Raw genomic sequence first — 16272 nt, 5'->3', positions numbered from 1 at the left:
TCTGAGGAGGTTCGTCTCCAGTTACCACCAGCTCATCTGGTGGCGAATCAGAGGCGGGCCTTCTCTATAGCTGCTTGGGGCTGTGGAATGCACCCCCTGTGGAAATCCGCAGTTTGAATTCTCTATTAGCTTTCAGGAGAGCCCTTAAAATGTATTTGTTTGGCTTTGGCTTTCCAGGGTTTTAAAATCGGTTTTAATATTCTAACCGAATTTCAGGGCTTTTAAACCCTGTAATTGTTTAATTGTTGTTTTTAAATGTTTTTAAATTGTTAATTGTTATATTGTTTTAATTTGTTTTAGCTCTTTACTGTTTTAGTGGTTTGTTTTAGTTGTAAACCACCCTGAGCCATTTTCAAAGGGCGATATATCAATCAATCAATCAATCAAATAAATAAATAAATATCCACTCCCATGTACTTGAAACTTTCTAATATGTTATGGCCAACATAATGTGCAAGCTAATGTCAACACTTCCATGCCACCAGGACAGCTACCACGCATCCAGCTACCATTTCCATGCCACCAGGAGAGCTACCACGCATACCATCCAGCCTTGGCAGTTCTGTGCAAGAGTGCAGTTGCACAACAATGCATTAGAAGTAGCATGGCACAACTGTGTGTATACTGTTATACATCATTGCATGCCTGTGTTGTTGCACGCAACACCACCTGCTTTTGCCTGTGCATACCTCAGGCAAAACCATAGGCAAAAGGCAACACCACCTGCTTTTTTGCTTTTGCCTGTGTTCTTGCACAACACCACAGGCTGTTTTTGCCTCTGCAGCAGCCTTGGTGCATCAGAAATGCCATTAGCTTGCGCATCATGTTGGCCAATGAACCTAACTGGACATAATATTGCAGCTGAGGGATAAGCAGTACTAGGAAAAGATGAACTATTATATCAATTTGGCTGGAGTTTCTTTTGCTAACAGGAACAAGGATCACGTTTGCCCCAATGTCACATTCCTGAATTAAATATTTAGCTGATCTTACTCAGGTTATTATGTTTTCATCTGATGCTTAAGGTGTTATGTTTTCATCTGATGCTTAAGAACTAGAAAAGATCCTGGTGGGGAGTCTCCCCAGGAAAAGAGTTCCCGAGAATAAGTGGTACCACTGAAAAAGCCTGCCTGTTCCTCATGGCCACCTACCTTGTTTCTAGCACCCATCATGAAGAAGAACCTCATGCAGTGATGTCAGGCACTCTCTAGGGAGCCTGATACTGGAGATGGCGCTGTTCAAGATGAGGCCATTGCAACTCTAGAGTATTTATTGGCAGTTCCCCTCTGCCAATTTTGTATGAATACTTTTTGTGTTCCTAACACAAAATTAATTTTTGTCTTACAATCCAGTATTCCATTTTTTTCAAACCTGTTCCCAATTGTAATCCCAACTCCTTTAGCTAATGATGGAGGAACAGTATACAGGGCCGTATCTAGGGTGGGGCAGGCAGGGCATGTGCCCCGGGCACCACTTGAAGGGGGGCGCTATTCTTAAAAATTAAAAAAAAAATTTAAAATGGCTGCTGAAAACAAAATGGCCACCATGCATGCTCAAATGGGCTCTGTGACACCCTAGGCCATGCCAGGCCTTGCAGAGGCCATTTGAGCATGCACAGTAGCCATTTAAAAATTTTTTTTTAAAACCGCACATAATCAAATGGTCCCTGCGAGGCCCTAGAGGCCAGCAGGGGGAGGGGGGACCTTTGCAGACCCCCTACACATGGCCTTTAGGAAGACCCCCTGAAGGGGCTGCAGGTAATTTCTTTTTAAAATATATAATATGTCACTGTACACATATTTAGTTTGGCACTAAGTACAGAGAATCAGGGCTTGTGAATACTGAGCTGAAGCTTATCAGCTAGGATTGTATTCATTTGCTCTTACTTTGCTTCTTGTGATAAGTGAGTTAAATGTGATATCTTAATAATATGGCTATTAATGGTGAGTTTGTCTTTGAATCAGTGTGAAATCCTTAGTATTAATGCCCACTGGGAGTTTCTTGCTCTCTTTCTCTCATTTTAACTGTCTTTCTGAAAGACTAGAATATATTCCAAGCAGTGACACAGTTTACTTTAATTATTTGGTGACTGGGGAAAATATCTGGGAAATGTCCAATTCTCCATTTATTTTTAAAATTTATATAATAGTGATGCTACAATGCATAGCAGAGAATTAGACAGGCGCTTCTGTTTAGTTTTCCAAGTACACCTCCACAGAGTTTTTGGGTATTTCATGAGCCCCAGCATACTGCAATTTGTAGTTTCCCAGCATTTTTTGGTCTGGCTACGTCCACTGCTAAATAGTTTTTGAAATATTAAAAGATTAACAAGCTTGACTTGTATTTTTCAGCTGATATTATGGTAAAGTTATCTGAAAGATGGGTGTCGGATGTTTGGACAGGGGGTGCAATTTCAGTGCTTGCCCTAGGCACTATTTCCCCTAGATACGCCTCTGACAGCAAATGTTCTGGGTGAGATCATACTACATCAGAAACATCATGAGAAGGTTTAGGAATCACACATACACATATTCTCACAATATGAAGATTTATAGTTTTCAACAGAGTGTAGTGACATTTCAGGTCATGCTGATTGATTCCCTGCTGTCAAGCTCTTTTTCCTAACCAATGGAGATATTGGTTAGGAACATCCAATTTCACAAGGACCACAGTTGTTGAAGCCTGGAGGAGGATGTAGATGGTCCATTTCGGCCCTTGTGAAACAGGATTATGTATCTTATTTGATCTTCCCTTGGAGAAAGTCAGTAGATAGTCATGATCTGACTCAAACCATGCTTCCTCAACTCCTAGTTCTTCAAAAGGAAATGGGAAGCCCAAAGGGAAATTTTGGAGATGGGAAAGAATGGGCTCATTCCCTCTCCAAGAAGAAAAGGTTCTTTGGGAAGATTTCTCTGAGGGAAAGGTTTCGGCTCTCAATAGGAATGGAAATCTCTAACTGTGCCTCCTTCATTTCCCCAAAACAAGCATGAACTCACATCTGAGAGGTGAAACAAGATACCAAAGTTGAAACAAAGGACAATGGCTTCCTGTGGTGTGCCTTGGTTCCTCCCCCACCCCACCTCACCACAACAAATCCATCAGCTAAAATATTCAGCATTTCTCTCTCCCCTCCCCACATCCCTGGACCAAATATATGAATGCATCACAGAAGGAGGAACAAGCAGATGGCTTAATATAGCTCCAATCTCCTCTGTTACAGCAGCTGGCGTCTCCTACCCTTTTTGTCCGCCATCCCCATCCCCTTCCAGTGCGGGAGGTGGGTCCATCAGCAACACCTCATCACACAGCACCACCATCCTTTATTCATGGATCTCAGACACATTAGCTGTCTTCAAGACCCCCCACCACCATGACCCCAGGGACTCACAGCCACTCCCCATTCAATTAAGTCAGTAACATGTGGTTAATAATTCAGGAGAGCTGTAAAATATTCAAGGCAGTCCCGGTGGACTCTCAGCACAGAGGAGCTGGGGGCTCGCTCATGGCAGGTACCTATCCCATTGTGAGAAGCTGTGTTAGCTCCCTTGATTGTCCCTCTGCAGAATGAATAGCTTCAAGGATATGGCAGAGAGCCCACCTGGAGCTGGTTTTATTTTAGGAAGTTAAGCCTGTTAATTGGTAGACTGTGTCCCACCTGAGACCAAGCTGAATCCCAGTGCCAGTTGTGGCAGCCGTGAAGCAAAGTGAGAGAGCCACCTCAGGCAGCAGATTATTGGGGTTCCAGCAGCAGGACAAGGTGCTCCACACTGCTGCCATCAGAGCAGCTCTTCAAGACCAATATGGCCCTTGCAAGTTGTGCAAAGAGTGCCTTTCAAACTCCTACAAAAGCTTGCAAGAAGCACAAGGAGAGAAGAGAAGGCTGTTGGCAACCTTCCCTCCTCTCCACCACTTTCAGCATTTGCAAAGGTCAGTTTTGAAAGGGGGCTAGCTCCCACTGGGGCAGAGGGCAAGGCAGTATTTGGTGCCTTGCATTAGGCACTGCAATATCTTGGGCTGCCCACCCCCACCCCGATGGAAGGATCTTTGACTAAATAGCCACCAAGACTGAGGAGTGGACTACATTTCATTGCTGTGTGTAAGATCCCTTCAAAATGGGATCTTAGGGGGTGTTAGTGTGCTCAGGGGGTGGGAGGATTCTTGAACCCCATCCCATCCCGCAGGGGCATTACTATAATAGGGCAAGGGGAGACAGTTGTCTGGGGGCCCACTGCCTTGGGGGGCACCCCAGAGGCAAGTCACATGATTGACTCCCCCAGCTGTGCACCCGCCCGGGCTTCCTTCAGTTGTATTCATCTTCCGAAATTGATGTGAGTGTTAAGACCTGGAGCTACCAGAACAGCATGTCTTTCTCTAGTACCATCAAATGACTTGCATCATCCACAATTTACAAAACCTTTTTAGAAATTATTTAGGATGATGTTCTATTGTGGCACATAGGGAGATAGAGATAGATAGATATATAAATTTTACTATGCTTTTTGTTACCTCTATTCAGCCTCATTTAAGATTTCATGAGCTGAGCTTTGGGGGGGGGGACATTTGGGGGACATTTGGGGGGGGACATTTTAAAATCTTGTCTCTGGGCCCACTCCAACCTTGCTACGCCCCTGCCATCCCAAGCCACACTGGCTAAGCTATTGGCAAGCAAATGGCACTGGAATGAGCACTGGAATTCAAATATTAAGAACCTCCATTTTATTGGGTTTCCCTCCCCCCCCCATTTCATCTTCCTCAGAGGAAATCTGAGATGGGCCAGCTGTGGTCTTAAAGTCAAAGCTGCCACAGCTAGTGCAATCACACATGTGTGGAGATCTGAAAAAGCCAAACTGACCAGAGGCATAGGCTATGCCTGTCCTTATCACATGTGAGCCTCTCCAAGAGTATGTGCAAGAGCCCAGCATGAGAACAGATGACCCCAAAAATGAGAAGGTTCCATCAAAATGTGGAAGGAAGACCAGCAGGAACAGGTGGGAGCATCCTCAATGAGAGCTGAGTAAGCGGAGTGAGGGAGGTACCAGAGTCAAAGCAAGCAGTCTAATGGCCAGGTAAATAAGAAACCAGGCACGAAGAAATAGGGAATTGCATTAGGCTAGAGGCAGGCTAGGAGGGAATGTAGGCTGGAGCTTGAGCCCAAGAGCAAATTGACTTTTAATATTTGCCCCAGAGACAAGTTCTCCTTTCCTGTTCAAGTTGCTCTCTTTTACATCAGCTGCTTTTTCAAAACAGTTTCAAAGGTGTTTGTGTTCTAAACTGGACAGAATAGTCTAGATATGGCCTGAAGAAAAATGCTGACATATCCCAAGAAATGCCTCATTTCTATCTATCTATCTATCTATCTATCTATCTATCTATCTATCTATCTATCTATCTATCTATCTTCTTTCATTCAGTCAATTTGTAAACAAGATAAAACAAAAGGTAAAATCTGATAAAATGACATTAAAACCAACACCAAAGGACAGGAAAATCTCTATCTATCTATCTATCTATCTATCTATCTATACACACACACACACACACACACACACACACACACACACTCATCCAAATGCCTCCATCCAGTTGTCTGTTTATTATTTGTCTTTGTCCCACCCTTCCAAATTGCTCAGGACAGTGAACATGGTTCCCCACATCTCTGTTTTGTCCTCACAACAAGCCTGTGATGTACGTAAGGCAGCCAGACAATGACCGGCCTAAGGCTATCCAATGAGCTTCATGGCAGAGTTAGGATATGAACCTGGATCTCCCAAGGTGTAGTTCAGCAGCACTCCAACCATTACATGACACTGGCTTCTGAATAGTCCTCTTATGATCTATTTAGTCACCTTAATGCAATAGAACCATAGAGTTTGGTGGTATTAAAAACCACCCAATCTAGCCCCTTGCCCAAACAGGACTAGTCTCCACAAAACATCTGCCCCTTCACCCATGCAAGCAGGGTACTGGCATACCTACTGATAAGTAGGCACAGCAGCTCCTCTTTTGAAGGCTGGGACACCACGGCTGATATCCAGAGCAACAAACCACTTGTGGAAGGACTTTATGCTAGCACAAATCTGTTGCACTAGCTAGCAGTGCTACATCTGGAGCTTGCATTACTGACTAGTATTGCACTACTGCTGCTGCATGTCTCATTTATTTCAGTGGGAGCTTTTGCACAGGAGTGCTGTTGTGCTATAACCTAATAGTGCTCTTGCACAATCACCATCTTTTTTTAGCACAGCCAAGCCATCCTCTTGCACTAGTGCAACAGTGCTCATTCTGCATATGGTTCCCTGCTCTGAATGTCTGCCAATGTCTCTCAAAATAGCTGTATAGGCCATAAAAGATACTGTGGGAACAGTTGTTCTCTCATTGTTCTCTTTCCTAGTGTAGCACTAAGAACTGCTTAACATGATGCTTTTCCTACCTAGATAACACAGTCTGGGCCCAATCCCCACCGTCATCTGGAAGAAGAGGGCAAGTGAGCTCCCAAGCATCTCTCTCATCTTCTTCCCCATCACCAGTCACTTAGAGAGGACAGGTGAGCAAGTGGTTCATGGCAAAGGAGGACCAAGAGGGCTTCAGTGGTTGGCAGCAGGTCCCCTGCTGAACCAGAGACCTCAGCAGATGCCTGCCAGCGCCAACCCTCACAATGACCCTGGCCCTTCTGTGCAGAAAGAAGCATCATGTTTCTGGGTAAACTGGACCATCCATGCATCATGATAATGCATGCATTATGCAGTGTGCCCCAGACAGGCAGCACCTTCCCTGTACATATTCATTTGTATTTATTTTATTTAGTTAGGGGATTTATATCCCACCTTTCCAAACAGTATTGGCTAACATCAATAATAATAATACAATAAATATATGTCTTAAAAATACTTTAAAACAGGCATAAAACAAGAATCTTATAACCTGTCTAACCCAAACATACATGTGTGTACAAGGCTGATGTATGATTAGCAGCTTAATAACTGTGGACAGAAATGCCAGAATTTATTGTATACCTTGACATTTATTTTGCAGTTTTGCATTGACTCATGTTATGTTGCTGTTTCTCTTCCCACAGTGAATTTTTTGACTGTAGAAATGAAAGAAATTGAACCTTTGTGCTCTGGAAATGGCACCAAACAGCTTGGCTCTTTCAAGCACTTCGAAATAATCAGAAATTATTATTAGATGTAAAAATGTTTGTATGCCAGAAAAGATTAAAGGAACAATAGATTGTTTCACTACAGCTTCCTCAGGCCATCACACAGGACAGAGTTAAGGTTATTTGGATGCCTCAACAGAAATTTGATGCTTTACACTCAGCCAAGATACTGAAATCTCAAGAGTGTACAGCAATTATTTTCAAATGTTGCTGCAATTCCTTTAATAAGATAAGATGTTGTTGGGCAAAAAGATAAAAATCCATCTTCAGATAGTATAATTCTTCTTTAGGGAACTATATTTGAATACATTTCAGCATACAACAAAATCAATTGATTTCCTGAGAATTCACAAGGAAATTTGTTCTATACTAAGCGCGGGACTGGATTAATCATTATGCTAAGTATGCTATCTGAGTAATGTCCCAGCCAGACTGGGATCCCGACTGGATTGCAATTATCTCTTGTGTAGAGAATGGGTCTATGAGGGGCCCTTTGCACTTTTTCTCAGTTCGGAACACAGTGACTGTTCCTTGACCACACAACAAAATAGTGGTAATGTTCCTAGTTGTGGATAAATGTTAAAATATTGGTAGCAGCACAGCATGAAAAGTAGTGGTTTTGCATTCTATACACTGCAGATTTTAGGTAAAGCATTGGAAAGTGGAAAGTGTTCCATCTCTGTGTGTCTGTGTATGACTGCCTCTGTGTATTTGTAACAGAATAATATTGCAAATGTACCATAGAGATATGGAGTCCCATGTCTAATCATCCAGTACTGGCACTAGGGTTGCAAATTTGGTCTTCAGCTATCAAAGAATAGAAGCCACAGACATACTGTAGATGTAACCCCTCACATAGGATCACCATTAAAAATGTAAGTGGGAACAGCAATACTCAAGTGAGAATGGCAAATAAAAAGATGACTACACCCTAAGCGAAACCATACTGTATAATACATCTGCATTCCTGAAGTTCCGCAGCCTTGGTGGGGCTGGCAGCCAGTGTAATCTCTTATCTTAAAATACAAAGGAACTTCTCTTAGCCAAGTACAGACTAATGTTTTCTACTCTTCAACCTTCCTTTATGCAACCACCAAATTGTAAGCTTTGATCTTCAAGACCCGAGAAGCTCTAAGAAACCATGCCTTTCCAAGGTGATAATAATGTGATGCATAATTCTGTATAAAGTCCCTATGCCTGCTCCCACCCTCCGCCCACCCACGCAATAGACGCCAGAAATTCTAGAATGTGTTTCTGCAGTATATAGCCAGGTGTAAGTCACAGAGAATGGAATTACACACTGTGGCTCTCAGGTTCAGTCCCCTGGGATTTGATATCCCAGCTCATTCCTTATCTGGCGGCAGGTTGCAGCGTAGCGCCTTGCCCTCTTTCTAATTTTGCACAGGATCAGGTGGTGATCACCTCATCACTTTTTAAAGTGGCTAGTACTGCTCAGTTGCAGAAACTAATTAATGCCACATATTTAGGGCAAAGGGGTAGAAGACGTGACTGTCTGAGGACCAATATCACAGTAGGCAGTTGAGGAGAAAAGGTCAGACAAATTTAACATCAAGCAGGCTATAACAAGGAATGTTCCTACCCAACCTACAAGCAGAGGAAGGGCCCCAGCAAAGCTAGCACCAGGGGTGTAGCTATAATTGAGCGAAAGGGTTCAAAGAACCCCACGGGAGCGCTCCTGAGGGCCCTCCAGTTTCACCACTCCCTATTTTCTTCATTATCATCCTCACTCTGGGGGACCGCCAGAGAGAAGGATGAATGCGGGCCCCCTCTCCCCTAGCTACACCCCTGGCTAGCACCATCAAGTCTGCCATTGTTTCAGGGGAAAGTGGCTTTCCTTTCATGCACAGAAGACATTTTAAAAAACAAGCAAGCACCCTTTGCCTGGCTGGCTGGCTGGCTGGCTGGCAGTGGATGACTGCCTAAGCAGGCTTCCCCAACCTGTGGCCCTCCAGATGTTGCTGAACTACAACTCCCAGCATACCCAGCCACAATAAATTGTGGCTAGGTGTGCTGGGAGTTGTAGTTCAGCAACATCTGGAGGGCCACAAATTGGGGAAGCCTGCCTAAGACCTTGGTCTTGGACTGGTGCACTCTGGCCTAAGCTGGGCTGCCTTTTTTCTTTGTTTTGTTCCCATCCCAGTACTGTGGCATCCCAGTCCCAGGGTTGCAGTGTTATGGCTCTGTAATGCGGCACATCGCGTGGGCCGGCCAGGGACACAAACAGAAAGAGTTAAAAATTAGTTGCATGTTGCTTGATAGGGTAAAAAACAGGTCCTGCATCTAAAAGGGTTGGTGACTACTACACTAAAGCATACCAAGTATGTGTTGGCCACTTGGAGGCCTTGATGTATTCTTTAATAGTGTTATTTGTCAGTTCTTCCCCAGATGGATATCCCCGTCTATTAAAAACTGCTGAGCCTCTGGAACAGTAAACAAACATTGAACATATTCCTTCCCCACTCTCTCCTCTACTCCTCTAGTTCAGAGGCACATGCAATTCCATTTTGCATCATCCTTAGGCTGGTGGTCACTGGCTCACATGATGTGCAGTGTTGCAAGCCATAGACCTGCCACCCCAGAGCTGTTATGGATTTCAAAGGCAGCCCCAAGGCTGTTCTGAAGCAGCAGCGGTGGAAGCAAGCAGCATTTCTGCAGGTTTCCTAGCAATGGGCAACCTGCAGAAATGCTGCCTCTAAAATTGCGGCCTCAGAAGGACATCAGGGTTGCCACTGAAGTCTGCAGCAGAAGCCCCAGGGTTGCAGTCTTACAGCTCTGTAACACTGCGCACATACAGTAGGCCGCTGAACATAATTTTGGTGACATCCTGCTTTAGTTTTGCTGAAGTTATTACACCAAGACACCAGCGAATGAATGTACAGAGCAGCATGCCTTATTCCTTGCTGTGTTTGATTTCTTCCAAGTGAAAAAAAATTGGTGTGTGGTTTTTACTCTAGGCTTTGCTTGAGCACATCATTTGGTATGCGGATGAATAGTGTAGATGCCAGGTTGTAGAGGCCCCTGGATCAAAATCCTCCATTGGACCCCAGTGGGTATCACACTGCCTGTCTCCTCAGTGTGTCTCCTCCAAACTCATTGGGAAATGAGGAAAGGGACTTGCCAGTGGTGGATGGTGAGCAGGTGAGTCGGCAATGGAGGTGCAACACCCCAGTATCCTATATCAGTCATTTGGCTGGTTCGATATAAGGCAGCTTCTTAATGAACCTGTGATATATCTGAACTTCTGTGAATCCAGGATTTTGTTCCTGCCTACAGCTCATGTAGCTTCACTAAATTATATGCAGTTCAGGTTATTCTTTTTCACATTAATTCAAACTTTGAAAAAGTCCTGCTCTGCTGTCAAACAAAATAAAAACCAAATATTTATCCACATCTCACAGTTTCTGGGATAACTCTGTTGAAATGGAGGAAGATGATGAAGTCATGGAACACATAGTCCAAAATTTATACGTCTGTGAGTAGAGTTGTGTTATATTTTAGCACTAGCTGGTATATCCCTGTGAGTGCATATGTTTTCTCTATATCTGTGCAGTTGATACCAGTGACTGTATTGAGGTTATTCTTGATGTGAGTGCTTTTACATACGCTCCCCACTTCCCTAAATGGTGAAAAATTCCAGGAATTTCTTCGATTCTGGCAGGGGCATTGCTAGGTGCTTAAGAGAGTTGGTGCCTGGGCAAACCCTCTTTTGAGAATTAAACTCAGTCATATATCCATGGGAGAGGAGAGCTGGTCTTGTGATAGCAAGCATGACTTGTCCCCATAGCTAAGCAGGGTCTGCCCTGGTTGCATATGAATGGGAGACTTGATGTGTGAGCACTGCAAGATATTCCCTTCAGGGGATGAAGCCGCTCTGGGAAGAGCAGAAGGTTCCAAGTTCCCTCCCTGGCTTCTCCAAGATAGGGTTGAGAGAGATTCCTGCCTGCAACCTTGGAGAAGCCGCTGCCAGTCTGTGAAGACAATACTGAGCTAGATAGACCAATGGTCTGACTCAGTATGTGGCAGTTTCCTATGTTCCTATCCCGCCCCAAATAATTATGTATGTGTTTTTAAAGTCTCTAATATTATAATACAGCACCTTTGAAGATGGAAGCAGCAGAGAGCTATCCCTTTGTAGAAGAGGAGGGAAGTAACTGACAAGATTTGGGGCTCTGAGTCCCAAATTCACTGGGTGCCATGCCCCATGGGCCACCCCCCCTAAAGATGCCCCTGGGTTCTGGCTTCCTTTGGAGAAAAGATCACTGAAGGTTTATGGTAAGATTTGGTTTATTTGCACACAGTTGAACAAAGATGAAGCTGAAATAGCAGTGTACTCCTACAAGCAGCAAGAGATTACATCATATCTTCTTCAGAGACAAAACCCAGCAACCTAACATGCTTCCACCCTCTGCCCTCTGCCTGGCTTCCCTATCCCAGCCTCTCCTAACTCAGTCTGTTTCTCTCACACAGATGCTTCCTGTCTGTCTCAAGCTGCTGTTTTCTGTTTTTTTCACATTCACAATCAACCCTTCCCATCAGGTAGAGGACACATACCATCTTACACAGCTCTTTCATCAGGGCACTTTAGGGCCATTAGCACCCAATTCAGAAACATCCTTGGGCCTCCTGAACTAGAAGTCAGTGATCTGCCTAGGAAAACACTGGCCAGCTAACATTCATAATCATAACCACTCCCCCCATTCTTTTCAGTGTGTTTAGCATAGATCAGTAATGCAGTACACTGTGGGTGGGTGTGTGCGTATATTTCTGTTTGTATGTGATGGATTTTATATGTACACAGTAAGAGCAATGATGTGCCAGAAATCATTGTACACACAGTAGAAATATTTGTTTGTCAGTAAGTAATTTTCCACATATAACTTCTTGCTTTGCTTGTTTGCTGGATTTGGGCACACAGGCTTTCTTCAAAACATCCAGTCTGTATGGCTGTTTGTGCAAAACATTATATTTCCATGATGTGCCACTGATAGAGGTTATGAGCAGGTACTACAATATGCATACAAATTCCCAAGAGTGAATGTGTGCATACCTTAGGTCTTTAATGTGATCTGCACAATACTTCACACTACATTTCAGAAGAATGTTCTGCTTGCACAGATGCAATGGAGAATTGGACTGGGCTGCCGCTGCTGAGCATTCCATGTGCTTGTCAGTGTCGTTGACACAGTTACCGTTATTTAGCTGTTGTTGAGGCTTTACCACAGTCTGGTGGTAAAGTATTATTTTATATCAGGTGAGCATTATTTTTATTTTATTCTGGCAGCAATTTCCACTTCTGAATGACTGAGGGCACATCCCAGACACCAGTTTTTCTCAGGGATCAGATGCATTCATGTAGCACATCCAGTCTCCTGTCAAGATTCCAAGATGAGGTGATTTCCCACCCAACCAAACAACGGTTGGAAATTATTGTGAGACCAGAGCAGGCTGTTGGCACAGGCGTGTACTACAGGATTCCTTCCTGTGCACAGGGGCGTAAACTCTGTGGGGGCAGTGGGGCTCAGGCTCTCCTCCGGATTTCCTGGGGGAGGCAATGCTGCCCCATGGCAGCCAAATAGCATCAGCAAGCTCTCATGCTCAAGTTCATCAGTCAGTTGAACAACACAGCCAGTCTTGTATTGTCTTTGTAGCAACTCAGCAAGTTCTTAGGAAGCACAGCTGCCTCTCGGGGCCCTTCACTCGGATTCTCTGATTGGAAGTAGTATAACGAGGAGAAAAGCGAGTCTAGTGGTGCTCTATGCGTGCAGGTGCTTTTCCCAGAATGACCCCATCCCCTAAGGGGAATATCTCACAGTGCTCACATGTAGTCTCCCATTCAAATACAAATCAGGGTGGACCCTGCTTAGCTTAGGGGAGAATTCATGCTTGCTTCCACAAGACCAGCTCTCCTGCCATGTACCCCCCACCCAGGAAACTGAGAAGTCTACACCTCTGCCTGTGTATTTAGCTGGGTGCAATCGTGTCTAACAAGGGCCATAAGTAACCACCATGCTAATGTGCTGTAAGCAACTTGCCCAATACTAAAGAATGAGGCTGATGGAATTCTGTGCAAGGGGTGGCATTCTGGAGATTTAAAGAAGCCTGAAATCACCAGCATTACACAGATAAGCAGAGGAGAACTTCCGTTTTTCTTCCTGCCTGGCTTATGGTGGTTTTCCATGTATGGTTGCAGTGGCAAGCTAGAAAGCATGGGTACAGAGAGTCAGGCACTGTGGTAAAGCCTTAACAACAGCTAAATAAAGCGGAATAGCTGCCTCTGATTTTCCAGAATTCCGTGATTTTTGAATATAGCTTGCTGTCCCTGATGGCCTCCCCGCCACCCTTTCTTTTTTGGTAGGAGTGTGCGCACAAATGGGTGAAATGGGAAGGAAGGCACTGGAGGGTGAATGCAGGCTGTCATTAAGTGCTTCTGCTGCGGGGATGCTGCTTTCAGGCTGCTGTTTTTTTCCTGCTGAGAGTCATGGTTTTGCAAGGAAAGGAAAATATAAATAGGGAGAACATGAGATGGCATAAGAATAGGAGAGAGAAAGCAAACAGCCAGACCCATCACCCACCCAGTCGCCTGGCTCTCAGAACCCAGCTCAGTCACAGGAGGAGCTGCAGGGAAGGCCAAAGAGTGGGGTGGGGAGGGCCACTGGCTGGAGATCAAAGGGGAGCAACCCACATCCCAATGAAATGAATGCCAAAATTACTGCTGGTTATGGATCAGGGGCTGTACTCTTCTTCAATAGTATACCTAGCTGTATCTACACCACAGCAGACAGCTATACAGATTATAGCATAAACAGATTACACTAACAAATAATACACTATAACCAATATATTCAGTACAAGACATTTGACACACATTCAGGTCAGTCACATGACCACGCTGGGGAGAGTTGGTGTGGAGGCAGTATCTCCCTTCCCCTCAAAGCTCTGCTGCTTGCATGGCACACAAGCAGTGCCGTGGTGAGCAGCAGCAGAGCCCAGAGCCGGAGAAGGAAGTCCTCTGGCATCCCACAATGCACCACACCAGGTCGCTTTCCAGATTAGACCCTGCAGTGGGGTCACAATGTATCTCCGAAGTGTGCTTCTGCATTTCCTGTGTCGTGACACCTCAGTCCCTACACTGACAGCAGGGTGCCGTTCACCTTTCCTATGCCTTGTTTCGGATTTAATTGCTGCACCTGATTGCTATAATGTTGTGTGTCTGCTGTAAAAAGGTTGCTGTATTTTCCGGTTGTTAGTTTTCATGAGACTGCTCCCCCTGATGGATACTTTGCTATTTACAGTTTGAATGTGATTTGTCCAAACTGAAGCATTTTGCTGCTGTTGAGCGGGTAACTGGAAAGCGCCCAGGAGCGTAGTGTATTGGGGGATTTCCCCACTGCCAGTGCTCTTGCTGCCCGGCTCCACTCAGCGTTTACATGACCGAGGAGTGGGGTAGATGTGTGCACTCATGCCCTTCTAACTCACTATAAGCCCGGTACAAAACCTGGGTTACCCCAGGATCAATCCTGGTGCTCCACATAATCAGCCCTACCAGGATAGGGCTGTGTAAATCTGGGTATGGCTGCTGTTGTGAACAACCTTATTCTGTTACACAAAATATTCCTTCTGATGCAGACTGCCTAGTGAAATATCTTCAGTACAGTACTATAGATGCTGCTTCCTGGCAAATCATGCCATCTTAAGATTGACTTGCAAGGTGCCTTCAGTGGGGCCTGATTTTGTCCACCATTCCCCAAGAGACCCCGTTGGATTTTCTGTGGTCTCTCTTGCACACAGCTCCGCCTTCCTCTCCTATACCTTCCCTTGGACTGTCATTCCTCCCATCCTGTACCACTATTCTCACAGAAACCTGTCTTTGGCCTGCCAAAGGTGTTCTTTCACCTTCCTCTGCTGAACAGAATAAACAGTGTAAGCACACCTAGGAAGCAAAAGCACGCAGCAACTGGCTATTACTCTGGTCCAACGCTCCAGAGTCAATGTCTTGTAAGTCCAATCTAGCATCTTATCACCTTGCTGATTTCTACCCACACTATCTCCACCATGCTAAAGTCGCAACCGGTGGCCCTAGTGTTTCTCCTTGTTCAGTCATAAGGTCCTATTTTCACAGAAAGCAGCTTCCATGCAGTTCATCATGAGCCTCGTCCTTTAACATGATTTGCAGTGCCTATACAAACCAGAGCTATCACCACCCCCACCCCCTGAGAGTCTGCTCATAGTCTTCTGTCCTAGCCATCGAGCACACCATCAGCTTTTATGCTGTGCAAAGTTGCACTCCCATAAAGTGTGCATCAGAGTTTATTCCAAGGGGCATCATGTATGGATTGTGGGGGCAAGAGGAGATTGCCCTTGCCTGTGCTAAGTCTAAGTCAACAGAGCCAATCGTTGTGCCTACATGTTCTGCAGTCTCATTTTGCCCACATAAGAACTCTGCTTGGGCAAGAGCTGCTCTCAGCTATCCAGTGCTCTGGCAACGGTTGCTCCAGGTTTGTGTGCGTGCATGTGCGCACGCATACATGCATGCACCTTAATGAAATGTGCTACGCATGTGGTAGCATCAAACCAATGCATTGCTGTGTCATGGAACCATTTTTGTTTGATTATTGATACTTGCAGAAGTATGCCCTACAAACAAGGTCCTACAAACATATTAAAGATGAAGACCTTGAAAGCAGAAGGGTGTTTCTCCCACGACTGCCCCCCCTGCACAGCACCTGTCATGTCTCCTGACTCACACAGCTGGCACAGGCATAGAGAGACTCCTGCATGGAGGGAGCTGGGCAAAGGATGCTGGAGAGTCAGCAGGCCTTCTCTTGAGAGGCAGGAATCCTTGGCCCACTCTGGGGGAGCAGGTCTCCTGGAGTCAGGCTGAAGTCTAGGGACATGGCTGAGAGATGGGGAGCAAGGGCTGTGTTCCAAGTAGCCAGGCAGAGGTGCTAAGGTAAGCGCCAAGGTGCTGGAAGGCAGTGCAAGCAGAGCACTCAGCTTATGAGCGGCTGAACCCGCAAGTGCTCACAGAAGACGGAAGTGTAAATCGAGTCTTTGGGCCTCCACTCTTTCTGGAGTCTCTGGGGCTAATCCCC

Source organism: Hemicordylus capensis, chromosome 2 (genome assembly GCF_027244095.1).
Source record: "Hemicordylus capensis ecotype Gifberg chromosome 2, rHemCap1.1.pri, whole genome shotgun sequence".
NCBI lineage: Eukaryota > Metazoa > Chordata > Lepidosauria > Squamata > Cordylidae > Hemicordylus > Hemicordylus capensis.
Note: the sequence above shows the minus strand (reverse complement) of the source record.